The 14,776-nt window shown below is 39.7% G+C and overlaps 1 protein-coding gene across 2 annotated transcripts in view; it reads left to right on the plus strand.

Annotated features, from left to right (window-relative positions):
- The window catches only part of LOC120766649, a 77,673-nt gene that overhangs the window by 19,934 nt on the left and 42,963 nt on the right, over positions 1–14,776 (plus strand). For both annotated transcript variants that reach the window (XM_040092279.1, XM_040092277.1), the window contains exon 2: positions 12,093–12,103. The gene's annotated coding sequence lies outside the window, so the exon portion shown is untranslated. The remainder of the gene's footprint in view (positions 1–12,092; positions 12,104–14,776) is intronic.

Raw genomic sequence — 14,776 nt, forward strand, 5'->3', positions numbered from 1 at the left:
GATTCTTTCATAAATGTTCCATTCGAAAAAGCGTAAACAATCGACCAAGCGCCAGCTGGCTGTTGTCGGCGTCAGTCTGGCTATCGCAATTTGACTTTATCGCACTTTCAACACAGCGCTAGCGGTAAAATTTTTTCACTTTTAATAAGCGCTTTTCATAAGCACACATACATACATACTCTTCCTTCAATTATTCTTTCTTTATCTCGTTCTTCGCCTATCCCTTTGCTGTATAATGAATCTTAGTACAGAATATATGTAGATACAAATATAGATATACTTATAGCATTTTCCTGCTTGCGTATATAGCCGGCCACGCTAAGTAAGAGACGTTACAACAAACCGAGTTACGCCGGCTCTAGCCTACTATTTATGAACGAGTTGCTTCCCGCATTCTCTGCGAGAGCAACTACTGTTGTCGACATTCTTTTTAACTAACTATCAGGTTCATCGACTGATAATTTCGTTCTTTAGTCATGGAAAGAAGGGTTTTACTTATACAAAAACGAGAAAAATTTAACCTCGGCTGCTCACAACTCTTAATACCTTGCACAGTTACATTTTTTATAGCTTAAAGTGGTTTAAACAGATCTTTATCTTGATTTTGAGCGGTTAGTTTATATGACAGCTATATGCTATAGTGGTCAGATCTGAACAATTTTAGCAGTAATCTATGCCAAATTTTGTGAACAGTATTCCATACAAAGTCTTCAGTTCGATCGGTCAGTTTATATGACAGTGCTTTATGTATGTATGTATGTACATACTTATGTGCTAAAGCAATTTCTTGAGAGATACTAAATTTCGGAAAGATACTTCATCAAATGAAAAATTTATGCATGCCAGTACTTCATTTCGATTGTTCAGTTTGTGTGGCAGCTATACGCTATAGTGGTCTGATATCGGCGGTTTCGACAAATGAGCAGCTTCTTGATAAGAACGAACGTATGCAAAAATTTTGGTCGATACCTCAAAAACAGCGAGATTTATGTTACAGACAGACAGTCGGATGGACAGACAACCAGACGGTCATGGCTAGATCAAGTATATTTATGTATGTATGTACTCGTATGTACCGTGTAAGGTTTCCGACTATTCATTTTTGACGTTACAGACTTTGTGGCAAACTTAATATACAATGTTCAAGCTATAATAAGTAAGGTACGGCAAGTCCGAACAGCAACGACTAAGTTTTATTGCCTACCATACTGGGTTTGTCCAGAAAGTAATAGGACTGACTTTTTTCCGCCGCGACTGTACTTCGAAGCGTATGCGCACCGACTAGATTCGGTAGAGGGCGTTCCTTGGAGAGTCAGGACAAACATTTTCGCGCGACATGTTTCTGTGAGTGGTGCAAGCCGAAAATGCATCGTTCGTTAGAGCAAAGGTCCGCGATTAAATTCTGTGGGAAGCTCGGTAAATCTGGGACCGACACGTTCGAAATGATCAAGCAGGCTTATAAAGATATTGCTTTAGCAAGAAGTGCTATATTTCGGTGTAGGGCCAAGAAGAGACCGCGGATGAATACCTTGCTGAGAGACCTGGGACTTCCACTACCATGAATTTGTTCCTCCTGGACAAACCATCAACGCCAAGTTTTACGTGGAAGGACTTTAAGAGACTCAAACGAAGAGTCAATTGGGTCCGACAAGACATCGCAGCCGATTGGAAGATGTACCACGACAACGCCCCAGCTCACACCGGCCTTCTTGTGAACAGCTACCTATCCAAAAGCATCATTCCAAAGCTTCTGCAGCCTTCCTACAGCCCAGATGTGGCCCCTACGGACTTTTTTGTTTCCTTTCCTGAAAAGGCCGATGAAAAGCAAGCATTTTGAGACGGCAGAGGGGATCCAAACAGCAAGCACCTCGGCTCTCAAGGCTATTCCGGAGAGTGCCTTCCGTGATGCCTTCAATGCTTGAAAATCGCACTGGCAGCGCTGCACCGACGCAGAAGGAGCCTATTTTTGATAGTTTTTAAAGAACTGTAACGGTTGGTTCAATAATTTTTTTTAAATCGACTCAGTCCTATTACTTTCCGGACAAACCCTATATATCAGTAGTTCCTATAAAACAGACAAATGATCTAGGGCGGAACCAATCTAATACTCCGAGTTTATCAATCTGAAAATATCTGAAATGTAAGCTAGGGTAATTATTTTCCGAAGCACCCTTATTTCTTCTCGCGTGTAATCTTCTTCCAAAAAAGTCAGCAAATAATCAGCAACTATTTGCGGATTTCAAATATAACTGTGTAAGCAAGGCGGTAGTGATTATTAGGCGACTTAAAAGCTCACATTTAAATAGTTGTTTTATGAGCAGAGACAATTTCTCATAGTAAATAATCTACGAGAGTAAATGATAATCAGTAATCTCATAATTATGTAAATATGTATGTACGTACATTTCTTTCACATCTTGATGGCATAACACATTGTTATGAACAACCGCTATCTGAACAAAGCTACGCAGCTTAGTGCACTTGCAGCACCACTTAGAGCACCACTAAACCTTCCTATGCCTAAACATCTCCATTTCTAGAGGCACTTTCATTTGCCTGTGTGCGGACGGCCTGCTATGTTCATGGTCAATGGCCGCATAAGGCATTACACTCGGTATTATGATATAATCTTGCAACGCGCGCGCGCCATCTCTCATATTCTTGTTTGTGGCTGACACTTCACTTGGCTCACTCACTCGCACCACGCGGCGTCTGCTATGCTCCATTTTTTCCAACTTCAGTCCGCTTTTTTGCCACTCAGCAAGTTTTTCTACTTTGTTCTGCGCAATCTGCACTACCAACTTTCTTGTTGAGCGTTTTCTTCACTTTCCTATACATAATAAATATGTGTGCAATGTACATACATATGTATGCACAAAAGCTTCTGCGGGCTAGCTGCATTGCGGTGTGAAAATAATTTCTTCAAAATAACAAAGTGAAGACAGACAGTTGCTTGGCAGCTTGGCACAGCAGGCGATTTCAGAGCCCAGCGGCTGGGTACAGCGACACTCGCAAGACGCGGAAAGCAGCGAACGCGTCACATAAGTTGCGGGTCTAACCGGCGACAGCTGAAGTGGGGCAATGACAAACAGTTTTCAAACAAAGTACATATGATATACGAATAAAGCAAGCTCATGGATGGATTCTATGTATACTTAAATGGAAGTAAGAAGAATGAAAGAGATTAGTGCCGAATGCAGTTTCACGACAGTTTTGCACTTATTTTCCAGTTTGCTTTCGCAAATAAGCTGAACACCTCCAACTTCACCAACTATGGTGTGGCGTAAGACTTGTCGAAGTTCCGTGATAACCATGCCGGCGCCGATAAAAGTAGAGAAAATATGCCCAACTTTGAGTGTCCAAAAAAGATGCTGATATGGTTTTCCAAGTTTAAGGGAAACTTCTCTAAAATGTAATTTTCTAGACTTTTGCTGTTTTTAGCATTTACTAATTCTATCTATAAAAGTGTGCATTTGTCTGTTGGAATATAGGTGATTCGTGAAATTAATTCGCCTCTCTTCAATCATCGTGATATAAGTATGTGTGTTGTATTTATATTTGTTAACCAAACATTTTCATATATTCTTGTACTTTCGTCATGACGCCTTTTAAACGAAACCCTAACAAATGTGTTATGTTCCTTAAATTTTACGACTTCGTTGTTTGCCACACTGTACTTTGTTTTCTTCATAATTTCCAAATATCTTTTGCGTGATGGCGCGGCCTCAAGTGCTCTTCGACAATGTAAACAAAATTTCGTAATTCCATAGCTGTTGCTGTGTGGCGCCTCTTAGTGGTTTTGTAGTGCGTTGTAGAAAGCCCGCAGAAGCCAAAATCTGCTGTTGAATTCGGTCAAGTTTTCGTGTGGCTGGTGGTTTTCTTTATTTCTCTTCTCCTTTGTTGTGAAGCATAAAAGTTTTCAAAGTGCATGGTTCAGAACTGATGGGAGAAAATGTTTCTTTGCAGTATATTCCCTAAATAACGGGTGATCCAAGTAGATATACTTTTTTGAATAGCCTTTTTTTGACGATCACTAGTGAGTCGTGTCATGACAGACTTTTGTTCAGTATTGACATTTCATCATGGGAAGACTTTCGGCTGAACAAAACTTCACGCTACTACTATACATTATTGGCTAATATTCGACCGAATAGACCGCGTCCAGCACGCAGTGAAGAAAATATAGCTACCGTAGTTTAGAGTGTACACGAAGACCAGACCGGAAGACTCGATTCGTCGCCGTTCGCAGCAACTCAAACTGACGTATGGAACGACTTCAAACATTTTACGTCAAGATCTTAGTTTGTGCAAGACCTGAAGCCGCTCGACCTTCCCAAGCGACATCGCTTCGCTCTATGGGCTCTTGAAAAGTTCCAAGAAGATCCGACGTTTTCGAGCCAACCGTCAATGGCGACCGTTATCGCGCTAGGATAACCGACTATTTGATTGAAGCTCGTGATCTTTGCGACATTTGAATTCAGAAAACGGCGCCACTTCCCACACATAGCATCAATCAAGGGATTTATTGAGAGAACACTTCGACGAGCAGATAATTTCATGTTTTGGATCGGTCGATTGGCCATCAAGATCGTGTAATATCACAGACTTTTTCCTATGGTGATATGCAAAGTCTAAAGCCTATGCGGGCAATCCCGTTTCGATTCAGGACTTGGAGCAAAACATCACGCGAGTCATTCGCCAGTCACTAGTTGAAATGCTCGAACGAGTCATCGAAAATGGACTCAACTGATGGACCATCTGAGACGTAGCCGCGGGCAACACTTGATAGAGATAATCTTCTAAAAATAAATGAGAGAGAGTGTTCTTTCGAAAGATAATAAATGAAGTTTCCGAGTTTATTCTTAAAAAAAGTAGGTAACCTCGAAATGGATCACCCTTTATATTAGTACAAGATATATTAATTTGTCAACCATTTTTCTTTTTATTTCGTGACCACAAGTTTACGATTTATATTGGAAACATGTAATCCTAAAAACCTCTTGTGTCCGAATTTTCATTCCAATTTTCCGCATTTTTTTTATGTCGCTAAACAAATTTGGGCTGACCTACTTTTTCAAATTTCGTGAAAAATCTTGACACACTCCTTTGTGCTTCCACGAAAACCCTGCAGTTTCCTCGTCGCACCGCTCCATCAACAGCCGACAACATAATTAATCACTGCCTTTGCATATTTAGCGAGCTACAAGCTTTGTTAGTAAATATGTATATTAGATATCAGTTCGAGCGCAGCTGGCTGATCGGATTCCAAGCACACTCCTTCCGCACGCATGCAGATCTGGTACAAGCGAGATACGAATTGTTCGCTATATTTATTTATAAGCTCTCTAAAGTGTGTCAGGCGTTGCGCCATAAATTGATAAATGACTTCTGCATGCGCGAATGCAACGTTGCAAATGGCGATGCGCTGCTCATTGCTCACCAGATGAACACACACACACACACTTACACATCGTCTCTGCGAACTGACAGTGAAGAAATTCATTTCAAAAGAACAATTGGCGAGAAGAAAATAATACTTTCGGACGTTGTGTGTTATCACGAAAGCGACAATAGCGAAAATTATTTTCAAAATCAGTTGTTGATAAATAGTGGCTTCCAATTATGTCGGGCAAAACAGTGAACGTTACATAATTAAAGTGAAGTTCGAAAGCTTACTTCGCAGAAGGAAGGATCACTAGGTCCTTGAAAAATAATTATAACAAATTTTCGAAATACCAATAAAGAAAAAAAAATACCAAAATTTAGTGTTTGGAAATCGTATTGGATCAGTTTCAATTGATCTGACCTTGTGTATTTCTGGACTGTAACGAGGATGGAGTCATGTGTAGAAGTTCACGCAAGTGAGGAAAGTTATCTGATCGCCATTCACTTGGGAGTGGCCAGAAACGCTTCTTTTACACATGGCTCACAGCTCACAACTTCCGGTCTTTGAGCAAGTATCCTCTGGGTAGCCTAAGAACATCCGTTCGAAGGCGAGCTAAAGTGAGAAGGCGAAACATCCCCTACATAGGGTTCTGCGCTGGGTTTGGCCCAATGAAAAGGTGGACAAGGAAGCACAGAAAATGGGTCTGGCAGTGAACGAGGGCAAGACGAAATATCTCCTGTCTTCAAACAAACAGTCGTCGGACTCGCGACTTGGCTCTCAAGTCACTGATGACAGTCATAACTTTGAAGTTGTAGATAACTTCGTCTATTTAGGAACCAGTATTAACACCACCAACAATGTCAGCCTGGAAATCCAACGCAGGATGGCTCTTGCCAACAGGTGCTACTTCGGACTGAGTAGGCAATTGAAAAGTAAAGTCCTCTCTCGACGAACAAAAACCAAACTCTATAAAGCGAATTAAAAGACAGCGGCTGCGCTGGCTAGGTCATGTTGTACGGATGGACGAAACACTCCAGCTCTGAAAGTATTCGACGCAGTACCCGCCGGGAGAGCAGAGGAAGAGGAAGACCTCCACTCCGTTGGAAGGACCAAGTGGAGAAGGACCTGGCTTCGCTTGGAATACCCAATTGGCGCCACGTAGCGAAAAGAAGAAACGACTGGCGCGCTGTTGTTAACTCGGCTATAATCGCGTAAGCGGTGTCTACGCCAATTAAGAAGAAGAAGAACGATTTTTATTAAAAAACAACTGGAAGACTCATATTTCGAAATATTTCATTGCATATGTGGTTTCATGATACCCAAAGCAAACATTTTACTATTTTCGAAGCAACTTTAGACTGCTATTAAGAAGAAGAATAAAAATATATATACTGAACTTTCATCATTTAAGTCCAATTTGTCATCATATAATAAATTACTTCCGGCAATAGTCTTTCTACAGACGTACATACTATGTACTATATATTTGAGACTATACATATGTTATAAATTCAACTTCACATGAAAAAGATTTCTAATATTGAATTACATATTTTTAAAGTGAAATTGTAAGCGCATGCCTACACCAGTATTGGCCCACAACACCATAAAATCTTGTGAGGGACTTATAGGTGCTTGTACCGTAAATCTTTCCATTTTCTAGCGCGTACAATGACCTCTAACTACGGGCATGAACAAACAGCTCACACGAACTTGCCGGGTATGCCACCTTACACACGAGCATACCTACTTATTGGGTACTTATTGCTGTACTTACAAAACGACAAATACCGAAAGATGTCAAATGTGCGCACACAGATTTTAAGCCATAACTAATACTCTAATACCCATTGTCCATGAAATACTGAGCATAAAGGTTGGATTTGTTTTGATTCCTTTCCACACTTTCCTCCACGCCTCGCACACATTTAAGCGGCTTTTGCAGGGAAAGCAAACGGTTTTCAAGTATTTTATTAGAAATGGTAGAAATATGAATTATTTTTAAGAATTGTGGTTACTATTTGTGTATTTAGCAATAGTAGAAGTTTAAATAAACCAGAGTCATGACTAAGAAGAATAAAATGTGGGTTATTTGAATGATTTCTTATGATAGTGAGAATATCGTTTATAAAAATAAAAGAAGAGTCAAGTTCTGAAAACTAAATAGACGAGTCAATCTTTTATTATTCAGAATCTAACTTCACTTTTTATACTTTGAACAATTTTCCACCAAGTTTGTAACACCAAGAGGGCAACGCGAGACCCTAAATTTATATGCATACTATATATCTTAACAGTGTGACAAGCTGAGTCGATATAGCCATATCCGTCTATCTGTCTGTATATACGTGAACTAGTCGTTAAAGTTTTGAGATATCGATCGGAAATTTTGCACATGCGCTTTTCGTCCCCAGAAGCTACTTATCGGACCACTATAGGGCACTTTGGGACCAAGGTGCCATACAAAATGATGGATCAAGGTTTTAATCCATTGATTTCCTTCTATTTTTTTATGTGTGAAGTTCTTCACGAAATTTGACATGGATTATTGTCCAAGGAAACGCTGCAGTATCCGAACAAATTGATTAGATTGGATCATTACAGCACATAACTCTCGTACAAACTTGTCTATCGAAATTAAGAAAAAAATATTTTGTTTACCTTTTTTCTGCAATAAGAGATGCACTTTTGAAGACAATAAAATAAATTAAAAGCAGTAAAGTCTTTGGTAAAGGTTTCAAGTCATTGAGAACCAAGACACTTGTCATCTAAAAACATATTAATTACACATTAAAAGTTGAAGTAATATTTTGTCGAAATCAACACATAGAAAAGTATACTTTTGTGAATCTCTTTGGTTGTTTTAATTGTTCGGAAACCCAGTCAGTCACACAGCAACTCTCATCTTTTGTTGCTGACATTTCTGCATCACTGCACCGTTATAAATCGATTGTCAAGTCATCGCAATTTTCCACATATTACATTTTAACGTAACATCACATTCTGTCACGCCTCCACAGAGATGGCACTCGAATAAGTCCCACCAGTACATACACATGAACGAGAGCGCATCTACAGCATGGATAGTCATAGTTTCAAAGTGAAGAGACACGTGCTGGCCGCTGTGACAGCTACTGGAGTAGTTGGCAAACAAGGAAGTGCTTAATAATCGACTCATTAGCAACTATGGAGTCTTATTCCACAAACACATGCATACATATACCATGCCTATGTATATCCGTACAAGCCCATCACAGTAATGAACTCCAGAGGAGTTAAATTGACTCAAGTCATGTGACATGACGTACACTATGAAGGATACACTTTGGGTTATTGCAATGTTCGGAAACTGGTTGAGTGATTGATAGTTGAGAAAGCAAGTTAATCTCAATCGAATTACTTATTCTTCTTCTTTATTGGCGTAGACACCGCTTACGCGATTATAGCCGAGTTAACAACAGCGCGCCAGTCGTTTCTTCTTTTCGATACGTGGCGCCAATTGGATATTCCAAGCGAAGCCAGGTCCTTCTTCACTTGGTCCTTCCAACGGAGTGGAGGTCTTCCTCTTCCTCTGCTTCCCCCGGCGGGTACTGCGTCGAATACTTTCAGAGCTGAAGTGTTTTCGTCCATCCGGACAACATGACCTAGCCAGCGTAGCCGCTGTCTTTTAATTAGCTGAACTATGTCAATGTCGTCGCATATCTCGCACAGCTCATCGTTCCATCGAATGCGGTATTCGCCGTGGCCCACGTGCAAAGGACCATAAATCTTTCACAGAACTTTTCTCTCGAAAAACTCGCAACGTCGACTCATCAGTTGTTATAGAGTTTGGTTTTTGTTCGTCGAGAGAGGACTTTGCTTCTCAATTGCCTACTCAGTCCGAAGTAGCACCTGTTGGCAAGAGAAACTACTTATTACTGTAATATATTCGACGAAGGATCAGAGTGGGCAGTCATGAAACCTTCTTTGATTATAGATTTTGTTTTTAAAGGCAGAATCACTAAAGACAACATGGAAATTCGAACTTTTTCAAGTTCAGCGAAATGAGTTAGAAATATGTGACTTTGAGAGTGGTGCTCTGAACAAAAGAGCAGGAAACTTCAAGCAAATCTTTCAACAGAGATAAACGCTGCGAAATATTAATGACAGATGATATAGATGAATCCTTTGTTGTTAAATGCTTTCGGGAGCATTTTGTCTAACCTAACTTATTATATTTGTAAAAGACAAAGTAAATTGTGCCACAAAGAAAACAATCTTTGGCTACATAAATAATACACACATATTTTCAATTACTTTAAAGAAATGGACGCAAAGAGCTTAACGAAATTCGCAAATCCTCAAAAACGCTTGTCTTCAGAATTTCCTGCTGTCTGCACATGCCCTTAAACCGCTATTTGGGCTCCAACAATTGTTGGCTTGCTCGAAAGTTTTCTTGCTTTGACGAATGAAATTTTCATGACTGGTTTGCTTGAAGAAGCTGGTTGCCAACAACCGCCAGCGCCGACAGTGATAAATTTCCATTGTTGCTGAAAGTAAACAACAATTTCTTTGGCTCGTAAATTGGAAAATTTTCCTATTATGCTTAAATATAATATTGCACGATGCATTATTCGACTTCGGTTGTGATTTTACGCAAAAGCGCAAAGGCAAGACAAACACAATAAAAGCTTGCAAATTATTTGAGCTCAGAATAGTATTGTTTGCTGTTCTAGCAGCGAGCAACCGTAAACATGCCTGTTCGCAATCGGAGCTAAGTCGTATCGTATTTGCTTGATTTGGGTGTTGTATTTCTGGTGTAAATGCATACCATACAGCGCCTGTGTAAGAGTCGAACAAGTGGAAAATTCACAACGCCAACAAAAACTGTGAAGCTTAAAAGGGCACTGTTTTTCTGTTCAACTCCAATGGGTAGCTGAATTCGGACTTTCAGGTCAAGATCGTGGGTATCAAAAAGTTTTCAGACATTTCACTTAGTTTTCCAGTAAAAAAAAATGTCTACAAAAGACATTTTTGCGTAAAAATATGCAAGAATTGGCGAGGAAAGTCAGACATGTAATTTAAAAATTCAAAGCAATGAAAAAACAGACAAACTGGCCCGCTCAATGGCTGCCGGGTTTTTAAATTACCAAGACCTCTAGTCTTGAAGCACTATGAATGCAGAGCCAAAATGTATTTCAAAATTTTTTGGGGGAAGTGTGGATAGTGTTTTGATTAAAAAGTAGCTTGCTCTTAAGATCTGCCATCTCCAATAAAGTACATTTGGCAGAATAAATGGGCTGATTTTAATTGGGATCAGAGGTTACTACATCTAACTCCGTTGCTGAATCTCAACATAACTCTCAAAATTTTAAGAACTTAGTGACAGTGACGATAGGAATTTAAGCACGCTCTGCGCGATCCACAAAAGGGGAGATCCCACAATTCGCGCTAACTGCGGTGGGATAAGCCTCATCAACTTCGCATATAAGGTACTATCGAGCGTACGGTGTGAAAGACCAAAGCCCACCGTCAACAAAAATATTGGACCTTTAAAGTGTGGCTTTAGACCTGGAAAATATACAATCGACCAGATTTTCACCATGTGCCGAATCTTGGAAAAGACCCGTGAAAGGAAAATCGACGCACACCACCTCTTCGTCGGATTTAAAGCCGCCTTCGACAGTACGGAAATAAACTGCTTCTATGCCGCGAAATTTGAACTTGGTATAAAGCTAATACGGCTAGTTGTAACCTGACGTTGAGCAATACCAAAAGCTCCGTCAGGATCGGGAAGGACCTCGCCGAGCCATTTAAGTTACAATCTTCTAAAAGAGTGTATAGCTGCTGGCGTACGACGATGATGCTGATATTTTTGACCTCAAGTCGCACTCGCGACTTGGCTCTCACGTCACAGTTGACAGTCATAACATCGAAGTGGTAGATAATTTCGTCTATCTTGGAGCCAGTATTGACACTAACAACAACGTCAATCTCGAAATCGAACGCAAAATAACTCTCGCCAACAGGTAATATCCGTAATTCGGACTGAGGAGGCAATTGAGAAGTAAAGTCCTATCTCGACGAACAAAGATCAAACTCTACAAGTTACTCATCGTCCCCGTCCTGATGTACTTATGTTGCAGAGGCGTGGACGATGAATACATCTGATGACTAAACACTCTAGCTCAGAGAGTATTCGACACGGTACCCGCCGCATATTTCTTTAAATCAAAATTATTGCCTTTGTTTCAATTTGAGATAGTATTACGAAAAAACGTTCAAACACGAGATGATCGCAGTTAATCGGGAATGCTGCCATCTGTCAAAACTATAAGACGAAGCCTTTTCCACTGTATCCAATCTAAATCTGCAATTTTCGATCTCATCAAAATGAAATAGGATTACTTCCTAAGATGACTTTCGAGTTTTAAAGTTGTCTAATGAAGGATGTTTGCCAGTTTTAAGTTGACCGAACTCCTTTCATATCCGTATAATTTACTCGTTGATATCTTAAAACACCCCTGCTGTAATGCTTTTTGCTTATTTCCCACGGCGCTTTTTTTGTCGAGTAAAAAACCTCGGCATTAGACCTTTTGCTGAATTGGCATTCGCTTTTTAGTGTTATAGTTACTTTAGTAAGCTATCTTGAATATCTCTAGAATACATAATTTCTTCTAATCACAGTCTCTAATCTAACTAATGTTTTCTTTTGCTTACTTTTCAGACTCCTGCTTGGTAAGTTACAGCTGACGGTTTGAAAACTTAAAAGTTTATAAAACATTTTTAAAGAGGGGTATTTGATCGCTCGTCAACAAAGCAAGTAATTTCGACATGGTCACACCAGAAACCGGCTTCCTGGAGCCATGGCCAAATAACGGTAGCAAAAACCTAGTAACGCATGTTCTTATTGCTGTTGAAATAACAGCGGAAAGGTATTAGCAGTTAATTAGTTACCCCAGCCACTTTCCTCTGTACACTGCGTTGGTAATTTGAGCCAATAAAAGTACGTGCCACACATGTCGAGTTTTACCAACTGTGCAACCGCATACTGTGGCAAGCCGGCGAGCGTACATTTATTGATTTCGCAGTAAATGAAACGTAAAATTTGCGCTCATTTTTTTGTAGATACATAAGTATTTAAATATTATTATATATAATATATGACCAAAACGCGGGAAGAGCGTTGAGAGACCGATTCAGTTAACATTTTAATGGAGCTTCACAAACGGTAAACGCATTAATACTGGCCATTAAAACGTTAAGTACATAAATGATAATTTCCACACAAACTCTTAACTGCTTACGGCTCAACCAAACAGTACAATAATATTTTACAGCAAACACAGCATGGACAATTAACTGCGACTTATTGCATTTGGTTGCGCGAATTTGGGAGGATTTGCCTTATCAGTTGGCGGAATCGAGGTAATACTTTAAACTGTTGGCTGCGTTCCACCGTTTCTGCACCTTGATAAGCCACTATTTTTTTTTTTGGTGTGCTCCCACTGTTTTCGTATGCCGTTTACGTCCATAATTTCTGTTCGCCATTCGCATTTGGAATTCGTTGGCGTCATTCATGGTGGCGGCCGACTGCTGTCGCACAAAGTGGTCCGATTGTAATTCGCATTTAATTTGTAATTCGCCGACAGCGCCAATGACGGCGTTCGTTCATTACAAGCGTGTGAAGCGCACGCGACACAAACAACAAAAACAGCCAGACGCTCGCCGGCATAGAAATGTACATACATGCGTACATATGGACTCCGTTTATTTGTTGTTTTTGTTTCTGTTTCGTTTTTAGCGCGCGCCACAGCAATAAAAATTAGTCAGTGGGGCGGGCGATAATCAAATGAAGTCAGATAAAATCGCGCGCGATAAAAAATAACCAAATTAACTATTGCTATAACAATAGACTCATTGTTCAGGAAGCACTCTCTCAATAAATACTTAACCTGAGTGGCGAAGAAAGAAAAGAAAAGCAATAATTCAATTCCTATTTAGCGCATCAAGGGAGGGTTTTCCAAAGAAGGTTGGGGACACATATATACCTTTAGTTACACATTTATAAATTGTTATAAATAACAAATTTATTAGAGATAATTCCAGCAATAGATACCTTGAAAAGGCATGATCTAAAGGTTACATAGACCAAGTTTCGAAAATAGGGGAAACATTTTTTGTTATCGCAAAGAAAAAGCTCTGTTGGAAATTTTACCGAAGATACTTACTCACTCAGGATAACTTACTCACAATGAAATTTGTAAAGTTTAGTGAAAGATGCACCTCGCTCTGGCCGACCTATCGTTGGAAAAGTCGATGAAATTATAGAAAAGATTGACCATGACCGTCACATAAGCAGCCATGACATCGCTAAGGAACTTAACATTCATCATCAAACGGTTTTGAACCACTTAAAACGATTGGCTACAGCTCGCTGTTGAGGTACCACATCAATTGTCTGTGAAAAATTTAATCGACCGAATTAACATCTGCGATTCTTTGCTGAAACGAAATCAAATCGAACCATGGCAACAGGAGATGAAAAGTGGATAAAATACGACAATAATGTGAGAATGCTGAGTGTTTGGTGGGACTGAGTGTTTGGTGGGACTGGAAAAGAATTATCCACTATGAACTGCTCCAGCCCGGTAGGATGATTGATTCTACATTTGACTGTCAACAACTGGTGAATTTGAAGCAAGCAATCGAAAAAAAACGGCCAGCACTGATCAACAGAAGGGCTTCCTCTTCCTCCAGGACAACGCTAGAATACACACACATCTTTGATGACTCGGCAAAAACTGGGAGAGCTTGGCTGGGAAATTTTGATGCATCCATCATATAACCCTGACTTTGCACCATCGGGCTACCCTTTGTTTTGGTCAACACAGAACTCCCTTAATGCAGTAAAGTTGGATTCAAAAGAAGCCTGTGCAAATTACTTATTGCAGTTTTTCGTCGAGAAACCGGAAAAATTTACACTGAAGGAATAATGTCTCTAGCGGCAAAATAGTAAAAAGTGGTCGACCAAAGTGGTACATATTTGGTTCATTTAAGTTCGTTATAAATACAATAACAAAATAATTTGAATTTTGATTAGAAATACGAAAAGCCTTTTTCGACTACCATAATATATGTGACTTGAAAAAAGTGGCGCCATTCAATCTGATATTATTCTTTTCGTTCGAACAAATTCCTTTGATTCATCGACCATAATTTTTAGTTATTAATATAAAGGATTAAAATTGAGAATTTTAAACAGTATCAAGTCGCGAAAATATTAAATTCCAAAACCGGTAACTACAAAGAGGACAGTAGTGCCCAAAAACGAATGAATAAAAACGTCGTGACCGGCTGACCGGCCAGCAATTTATCTCAAATATGGAATAGGAAAAATACTGCATAGAG

Source organism: Bactrocera tryoni, chromosome 1 (assembly GCF_016617805.1).
Source record: "Bactrocera tryoni isolate S06 chromosome 1, CSIRO_BtryS06_freeze2, whole genome shotgun sequence".
Classification (NCBI taxonomy): Eukaryota; Metazoa; Arthropoda; class Insecta; order Diptera; family Tephritidae; genus Bactrocera; species Bactrocera tryoni.